The following is a 9,070-nucleotide window of genomic DNA, read 5'->3' on the forward strand; positions in this document are numbered from 1 at the left end:
CTTCGAGTTGTTGCTTAATCCACAAGATTTGAGCACAACAACTTCCGGTTGCAATGTATTCGGCCTCAGCCGTAGACAGTGCCACCGAATTTTGTTTCTTGCTAAACCATGAGATTAGGTTAACTCCAAGAAATTGGCAAGTTTCACTTGTGCTTTTTCTATCTAATTTACATCCAGCAAAATCAGCATCTGAATATCCTAATAAATTAATTTGTGAATCCTTAGAGTACCATAACCCTAGAGTTTGTGTACCATTTAAGTATCTAAGGATTCTTTTAACAGCATTCAAATGAGATTCTTTAGGATTAGATTGATATCTAGCACATAAACAAACACTAAACATGATATCAGGCCTACTTGCAGTTAAATATAATAATGAGCCAATCATACCTCTATAGTATTTTAAGTCTACGCTTTTACCTTCATCATCCTTGTCAAGCTTACATGAGGGACTCATTGGTGTGCCAATTGGTTTGCAGTTCTCCATTCCAAATCTTTTGAGTAGTTCCTTGGTGTACTTGCTTTGGGTGATGGAGATTCCCTCTTTTGATTGTTTGATTTGGAGTCCGAGGAAGAAGGTGAGTTCTCCCATCATGCTTATCTCGAACTCCCCCTGCATAAGCTTAGCAAAGTCTTGACAAAGGGATTCATTAGTAGATCCAAAAATTATGTCATCAACATAAATTTGTATAACTAGCATATCATTTTGATTTCTTTTAATAAATAGGGTTGTATCTACATTACCTTTGAAAAACTATTATTTAGTAGAAATTTGCTTAGCCTTTCATACCATGCTCTAGGTGCTTGTTTTAATCCATATAAAGCTTTATTTAATCTAAAGACATGATTAGGAAAAGCATGATTTTCAAATCCAGGGGGTTGTTTTACATATACTTCTTCAGAGATATAACCATTTAAAAATGCACTTTTAACATCCATTTAAAATAACTTGAATTTTATAAAGCAAGCATATGCAAGAAGAAGTCTAATAGCTTCTAATCTAGCAACAGGTGCAAAGGTTTCATCAAAATCAATTCCTTCTTCTTGATTATATCCCTTAGCAACCAGTCTTGCTTTATTTCTAATTACATTTCCATGCTCATCTAATTTGTTTCTAAAGATCCATTTTGTGCCAATTATTGAATAATCTTTAGGTCTTGATACTAAGGTCCAAACATTATTTCTTTCAAATTGATTAAGTTCCTCTTGCATAGCATTAATCCAATTATGATCATTTTCAGCTTTTTCAAAAGTTTTAGGTTCAAGATGAGATACAAAAGCACAATGATTAACTACATCTCTAAGTGAAGAACGGGTTTTTACCCCATGCATAGGATCACCAATAATTAACTCCTTAGGGTGGTTGTGAACATACCTCCATTCCTTGGGTAGGTCATTTGTACCTTGAGGTTGTTCTTGAGTTTCTTCACCTTTCTCATTTTGTTCGTCTTCTTGATCCTTGTCTTCTGGAGTTGCTGAATCTTTCAGAGTGATCTCCTTCAAACCTTCTATTAGTGGATCTGCATCATCAACACCCTCATTCTTCCTTGAAGGAAGATCGTTAGATTCATCAAAGACAACATGTATGGACTCCTCAACTATTAAAGTTCTTTTGTTGAAAACTCTAAATGCTTTACTAGTGGAGGAGTAACCTAGAAAGATTGCTTCATCTGATTTTGCATCAAATTTATCAAGTTTTTCTTTGCCATTATTTAATACAAAACATCGACAACCAAAAATATGAAAATATGCAATATTTGATTTTCTTCCTTTCCATAGTTCATAGGGGGTTTTCTTTAAAAATTGTCTAATTAAAGCACGATTTAAAATGTAACATGCTGTGTTAATTGCTTCCGCCCAAAAATATCTTGGAAGGTTGCTTTCACAAAGCATGGTACGGGCCATTTCTTCTAAGGTTCTGTTTTTCCTTTCAACTACCCCATTTTGTTGGGGTGTCCTAGGAGCAGAGAAGTTATGGCCAATTCCATTTTCATCACAAAAATTTTCAAAATCTTGATTTTCAAATTCAGTTCCATGATCACTTCTAATATTTTGAATTGAAAATCCTTTTTCATTAGAGACTTTTCGATGAAATTTAGTGAAAATATGAAAAGTTTTATTTTTGTGAGCCAAAAAGAAAACCCAAGTAAAATGAGAGTAATTGATGCGTAGTCGTTGATAGCACCAAAAATAACTCTACTCACTACGTAGGTAGGATGAGTCGAGATCGTATCCTCAGGGACCTTGGGCTAAGTTGAGATTGTAAGGTAAAAGAAAGAAGCATTGTTTTTGATTTAGAAAATAAATTATCGTAAAATTGAGGTAATTAAAAAATAAAGAGCTCGGGAGTTTTGAATTAATTTGCACTAGTAGAGTTGTATCTCTTTTTTTAACTAAATAGATGTGATTAATCTTAGAAAAAATACCTGTCTTTCCTCGGCACGCTCCGTACCCGTAGATCACGGCGCGTCTCCGAAAAGTACTAGGTAACCAACTCTTCTTTCCTCGGCACGCCCCGTATCCGTAGATCACGACGCGTCTCCGGAAAGTAAAAGTTGTTCCTAATATTAATCTAACAAGAAAGCATAAATAAAAGCATATGATAGGGAGCAAATAAAGAACTCATGACAATTTAAATAAAAAGCATAATCTTTATTGCATATAAAGAAATACAGGAAAGTTTAGAACAATAAACCATCTCTGTGTCGTTACAAAATTTCTTCTCCACTCCCGAGACTGCTAGCCTAGCTGCTCATGAAGTAGTCCCTTTCTATTCCTCTATGCAAGGCTCTAGAAGAATTTCTGGGCTCCCCCTCTAATGGGAGTACAAAAATATTTTTATAGGTGTTAGGAGGGAGGAGTTTTACATGATTTTTCGATGTGGGACTAAAAAAATACAAATCTTTCAAAATATTTTTAAATATTATTTTTTTTCTTATTTTGAACTTGTCTGCAGTGCGCCCACACCCGCGAGATGCTGCACCCGTGCCCGCATCAGCACCCGTCCCGCATCAGCGCCCGTCCCTGCGCATCCACGCCGCATCCCGCGCGCCCACGCCGCGTCCTGCGCGCCCACGCCGCGTCCTGCGCGCGGGTGTTCACGCGCTGCTGTTCACGCGCGCGAAGAGCATCAAATTTCTTGAATTCCCGTGAACAATTTTTTGTATATTCCAAAAAGAAACAAAAATTTCTTCATAATGACATCTATATCCTTTTTGGATTCCTTGCATAGTATCTTCATTTTCTATAATACCGGATGCATCTTTCTTTTATTTTAATTTTATTTTAAGTCCAATTTTCTTCAAACTTGAATCTTTTTGAACTATGAATCGGACTCTTTGTATCGGCGATCACCTTTCCTGTAAAACATAGAAAGAAATATCAAATTCTTAATAAATAAGATAAATTAAATATAATTTCTTAATTTAAAATATTTAAATTAAGTGTTTATCACACCCCCCAACTTGAATTTTGCTCGTCCTCGAGTAAAATAGATATATCAGCATTGTGTACCGATTCGATTTTGAATCAAAAATTAGTTTAGGCATCCCAAAAGGTAGATGATACTTGGTCAGACCATTAAAGAGATATTTCATTGGATTATCAATTTGACCCAATTAGTGGCTGAGTATTAACTAAAGAAATTTCGGAGCTTTTCTTTCACCAACTCCCACTTTACTCTTTAAATTCTCTAACTTAATGGGAAAGAGGTTTTTTTTTATCTTCTTGCAATTTCGTCCCCTTTATATATATATATATATATATATATATATATAATATTGCCTACCTTTTTACGCGAACCACAACGCTTACTTAGGCGAAAGGGCCCGGTTACTCAGTAGGAGACCAATATTTATTTATTTATTTATTTTTTTTTTTTTTTTACATACCTCGATCTTTACCCAATTTCTCATGAAGCAGATTCTTTATTAAGATCAGTAAGAAGAGGGTTGTAGAATCACTCCTAAAATTTGGTCTAGTTTAAACCCTACCATTCATTGGGTTTTCTTAATAATTTATTCCTCAGTATCTCTAAAATTATCTTGACCGTTAATCATTCATTTATTAGGATGCCTAATTGACTCTTAATCAAAATAAAATTTGAATACACAAAACTAATTATTTCTGACCATACTCGAGGATTTGATTAATTTCCTTCCCCCCCCAACTTAATCTACATTGTCCTCAATGGAGTAGGAAAGCAAAGAAAATAAAAAGAAAGAGTGCACCTGGGATAATTTTGCTTCGGAAGTTGAAGATAGCTTCATTGATTAATAGGCTCTTGTTCTAAATTCCTGCAGCTGCGGTAAAGTAAAAAAAAATATGAAATCGTTGGGTTGCCTCCCAACAAGCGCTAAGTTTTATGTCTTCAGCCAGACGTCAAGTTTATTAACAGACTCTTCCATACAGAGTGGTCCTTTATTCTTTAAAAAAATGATGATCAGTTAAAACAAAATAGAAGAAATTTGGGTTGCCTCCCAAAAAGTGCTAAGTTTTACGTCTTCAGCCAGACGTCATATGCAATAAAACCAACAAAAGATGGGTAATGGCTCATACTTGATTGTCCATGGAGGAGTGGTTTTATCATGTGGTGTATCCAACAATATGTTAACTTCTTTCATATATCCCTTAAAGTCATACACTCCAAAGTGAGCCAAGCAAGTATCTAAGGGTTCAGGTGCTAAAATTGTGGATGTTGCATCTTCTATAATATCTTCTAGTGTATCTACTTTGAAGCAACTATCCATTGATGGTCCTTGGGAAGCACCAAACACATTCAGTCTCAGTTTCTTATTCCCAAACGATACGTCCATGACTCCTGTCCTACAATTGATGCATGCATTTGCCGTAGCTAAGAAAGGTCGTCCTAAGATAATGAGAATTTGTATGGGATTGCCACTTAATTCCATATCGAGAACCAAAAAATCAACTGGAAAGTAAAACTCATCTACCTTGACCAAGACATCCTCAAGCATTCCACGTGGTTCCTTAATTGATCTGTCGGCTAACTGTAATGTGACTGATGTGGGTTTCAGTTCGCCGAATCCAAAAAGTTCATACACCAAACTGGGTAAAAGATTCACACTTGCCCCTAAATCCAGAAGAGCTTTTTCAATGTGATAATCTCCTATAACACAGGAAATGATGGGGGCTCCTGGGTCTTTAAGCTTTGGAGGAGTGGCATGCTGGACGACAGAACTAGCCTGTTCAGTGAGACGTACTTTCTTTGGGATTTGTGATCTAGATTTACGTTTTTGGGTACACAAATCCTTCAAAAATTTGACATAAGCAGGGACCTGTTTGATTGCGTCTAGAAGGGGAAGATTAATTTGGACTTGCTTAAACAATTCCAACATCTCATCGAGTTTTCCTCCCTTCTTATCTGCAGGAATAGGGGCTTTCAGGGCATCCGAAAATGGGGCTTTAGGCAAGTAAGATGATTCTGGTGCAGTTGGTTCCTTCTCTATTTTCAGGTCCTCCTTGTTCTTGGGTGATTTGGATTCGGTTAGAGATTTAGGGTCGGTCTCATTGGTTTTGCTAGTGTGTTCAATGACCTTCCCACTTCTCAGAGTCATGATTGATTTGGCATGTTCAGAAAAAGCTTCTGGGGTATTAGAACTCTCAATCACAAATTGCCCTCTTGGGTTGCTCTCTGGTTGGCTAGGTAATTTTCCTCCTTCCCTCCTACTGAATGTAGTTGCTAGTTGACCTATTTGGGTCTCTAGCTTAGCAATGGATTGTGTGTGGGAGTTAAGGATCTGAGTGTTGACTTCTAATCGTTCTAGTGCTTTCAGAACTTTTTCCTCAAAAGCTGAGCTGTGACCAGTAGTAGATGGTTGAGGAGCATTTTGAAATTGATGGTATGGTCCATGCCTATATGTTGGGTCTTGATATTGAGGTCGAGGTGTAGCAGGACCAACCACTGGTTGTGGTCTCCAGGAAAAATTTGGATGGTTTCTCCAGCCGGGGTTATAAGTGTTCGAATATGGATCGTTTCCTGGTCTGCGAGCTTGTTGGACTTGCTGAACCTGCTCATGCACAAACTCAGAAAATTGGGGTGCGGCTGGGCATTCACTAACAAAATGGTTCGGATTTGCACACAATGCACAAACTTCTTGGATTGGGTTAGGTGGAATCGGGGATTGTCCAGTGTTTAGAAGACGATCTAATTTTTGGGACAGTTCATCTACCTTTTGATGGATATCTATGGCATTTCCTACTTCATATATTCCACCTCTTTTTGAGTTTAACATGGGTTTATCTCTAATAGAAGTAGACATATGATGTAATGAATTTTCACTTAAAATTTCAAACAGTTGCCATGCCTCATCCTCACTTTTCAGCATAAATGTCCCACCGCATGATGCATCGACCATTTGTCGATGTCTTTCAGAGAGCCCATCATAAAAATATTGGATTAACTGCCACTTGGGTACAGCATGGTGGGGATATTTTCTAATAAGGTCTTTTAATCTCTCCCATGTTTCATGAAATATTTCTCCATCTAATTGGGAAAAACTAGTTATGGCTTTCCTTATTTGATTAATTTTTTCTATGGGAAAATATTTCTTGAGAAACTCTCCTTGCAGCTGGTCCCAGGTTGATATAGTCATGGAATCCAAAGTATGTAGCCAGTATTTGGCTTTGTCCTTAAGTGAAAAAGGAAATAATTTCAACCTAAGAGCATCATCGGAGAAGTTGTGAATTTTGACAGTTGAGCATATTTCAAGAAATTCTTCAAGATGTTTATAAGGGTCCTCATTACTAAGTCCATAAAATGAAGGTAACATTTAGATTATACTGGACTTAATTTCATATTGAGTGGCCTCCACAGGGGGTACTTGAATACAAGGAGAGTAGGTATATGTGGAAGGAGTAAAGTACTCCTTCAATTGCTTGGGTGGATCATTCTCCTGATTTTGGTCCATCTTTTTATGTCTGTTGGCTCTAAAGGTTCTTTCTATTTCTGGATCAAAAGGTTGGATTTCTGGTCGTAACGATCTACGGCCAAGCATGCACCTTACAATTATACTGTAGAGCACACACAAAATTTTTTTTTTTTTTTTAATATATATTTTTATAATAAAGTGAGAAAAGAATGAAGAAAATCTAAAGAGAAGAACCTAAGAATCTTAAATCTATGAAAAGGGAGAAATTAATTAATGTTTAGATGTTAATTGCAATCAACTTAAACAATCATAAACTCTCTATCCTAAGGTTAACTTAGATCTAGACAGCTCCTAACTTTCAAGATTGCTTTTTAGCACTCCAAGCTCAAGACTGACTAATTGACTCAGCCAGGTAAGCGTAAGATGTGGGAGGTTCCCTGCTCGTTGCTTTCCTTAGACACCAACTAAGTTGGCCAGGTCAGTCAACGGAACCAATTGAAAACCACTTTCTTTAACCACTTGCCTTAGACACCGAGCAATTAACCAATCCGCACTCGGTTCAACTCTAGAGCTTTCTTATCCTATTGAGCTCGAAATTCCTAAGGCTGACGTCTAGTTGATTTTAAATTAAGGTCTAGGTTATACAAATGCAAGTGAGTGATTTATGGGCCAAGGAAGGGTGATCAAATCTCCACCTTATCTGGTTAATGGGTTATTGCCCTTAAGATTAATTATGGAGATGCAATGCAAAGAAACAAGGTGTCCAATCAAGTTAGAAATTTTTATATTTGAGGTTACGCTTAAGTGTTATGAAATGTCAGTGGTTTTTTTTTAATAATTTTATCTTTTTATATATTTTTTAATTTTTTTTTATAAGTTTGCAAGAAAATAAATTTAAGTGATTAAGTCTAAAAAGCAACAAATCACTAGGCTATAAAAAGTAGCAAATTATTCTAAGCAACAAAATTTCTAAGTAGTAAATTAGTTATGCAAAGTAATTCAGTAATTATGCAAATAAGATTATCTAGCTAGAAAGCACCGAAAAAAAAAAAAAAATTTTAAAAATGAGAAATAAAAACTGAAAAGTAATTTTTTTTTTAAATTTTTTTTTTTAAATTTTTTTTTAATTCAACCGTGCCAAGATCCCCGGCAACGGTGCCAAAATTTGATGCGTAGTCGTTGATAGCACCAAAAATAACTCTACTCACTACGTAGGTAGGATGAGTCGAGATCGTATCCTCAGGGACCTTGGGCTAAGTTGAGATTGCAAGGTAAAAGAAAGAAGCGTTGTTTTTGATTTAGAAAATAAATTATCATAAAATTGAGGTAATTAAAAAATAAAGAGCTCGGAAGTTTTGAATTAATTTGCACTAGCAGAGTTGTATCTCTTTTTTTAACTAAATAGATGTGATTAATCTTAGGAAAAATATCTGTCTTTCCTCGGCACGCTCCGTACCCGTAGATCACGGCGCGTCTCCGGAAAGTACTAGGTAACCAACTCTTCTTTCCTCGGCACGCCCCGTATCCGTAGATCACGACGCGTCTCCGGAAAGTAAAAGTTGTTCCTAATATTAATCTAACAAGAAAGCATAAATAAAAGCATATGATAGGGAGCAAATAAAGAACTCATGACAATTTAAATAAAAAGCATAATCTTTATTGCATATAAAGAAATACAGGAAAGTTTAGAACAATAAACCATCTCTGTGTCGTTACAAAATTTCTTCTCCACTCCCGAGACTGCTAGCCTAGCTGCTCATGAAGTAGTCCCTTTCTATTCCTCTATGCAAGGCCTAGAAGAATTTCTGGGCTCCCCCTCTAATGGGAGTACAAAAGTATTTTTATAGGTGTTAGGAGGGAGGAGTTTTACATGATTTTCCGATGTGGGACTAAAAAAATATAAATCTTTCAAAATATTTTTAAATATTATTTTTTTTCTTATTTTGAACTTGTCTGCAGTGCGCCCACACCCACGAGATGCTGCACCCGTGCCCGCATCAGCGCCCGTCCCGCATCAGCGCCCGTCCCTGCGCGTCCACGCCGCATCCCGCGCGCCCACGCCGCGTCCTGCGCGCCCACGCCGCGTCCTGCGCGCGGGTGTTCACGCGCTGCTATTCACGCGCTGCTGTTCACGCGCGCGGAGAGCATCAAATTTCTTGAATTCCCGTGAACAATTTTTT

General features: G+C 36.9%; 1 non-coding gene across 1 annotated transcript; it reads left to right on the plus strand.

Moving 5' to 3' along the window:
• Positions 1 to 6,436: 6,436 nt before the first annotated feature.
• On the plus strand, positions 6,437 to 6,542 carry LOC140851299 (small nucleolar RNA R71). The gene has a single exon (XR_012134051.1). It is a non-coding gene; the product is annotated as a small nucleolar RNA R71 (small nucleolar RNA).
• Positions 6,543 to 9,070: the final 2,528 nt, after the last annotated feature.

This window comes from Elaeis guineensis, chromosome 8 (assembly GCF_000442705.2).
Source record: "Elaeis guineensis isolate ETL-2024a chromosome 8, EG11, whole genome shotgun sequence".
Classification (NCBI taxonomy): domain Eukaryota; kingdom Viridiplantae; phylum Streptophyta; class Magnoliopsida; order Arecales; family Arecaceae; genus Elaeis; species Elaeis guineensis.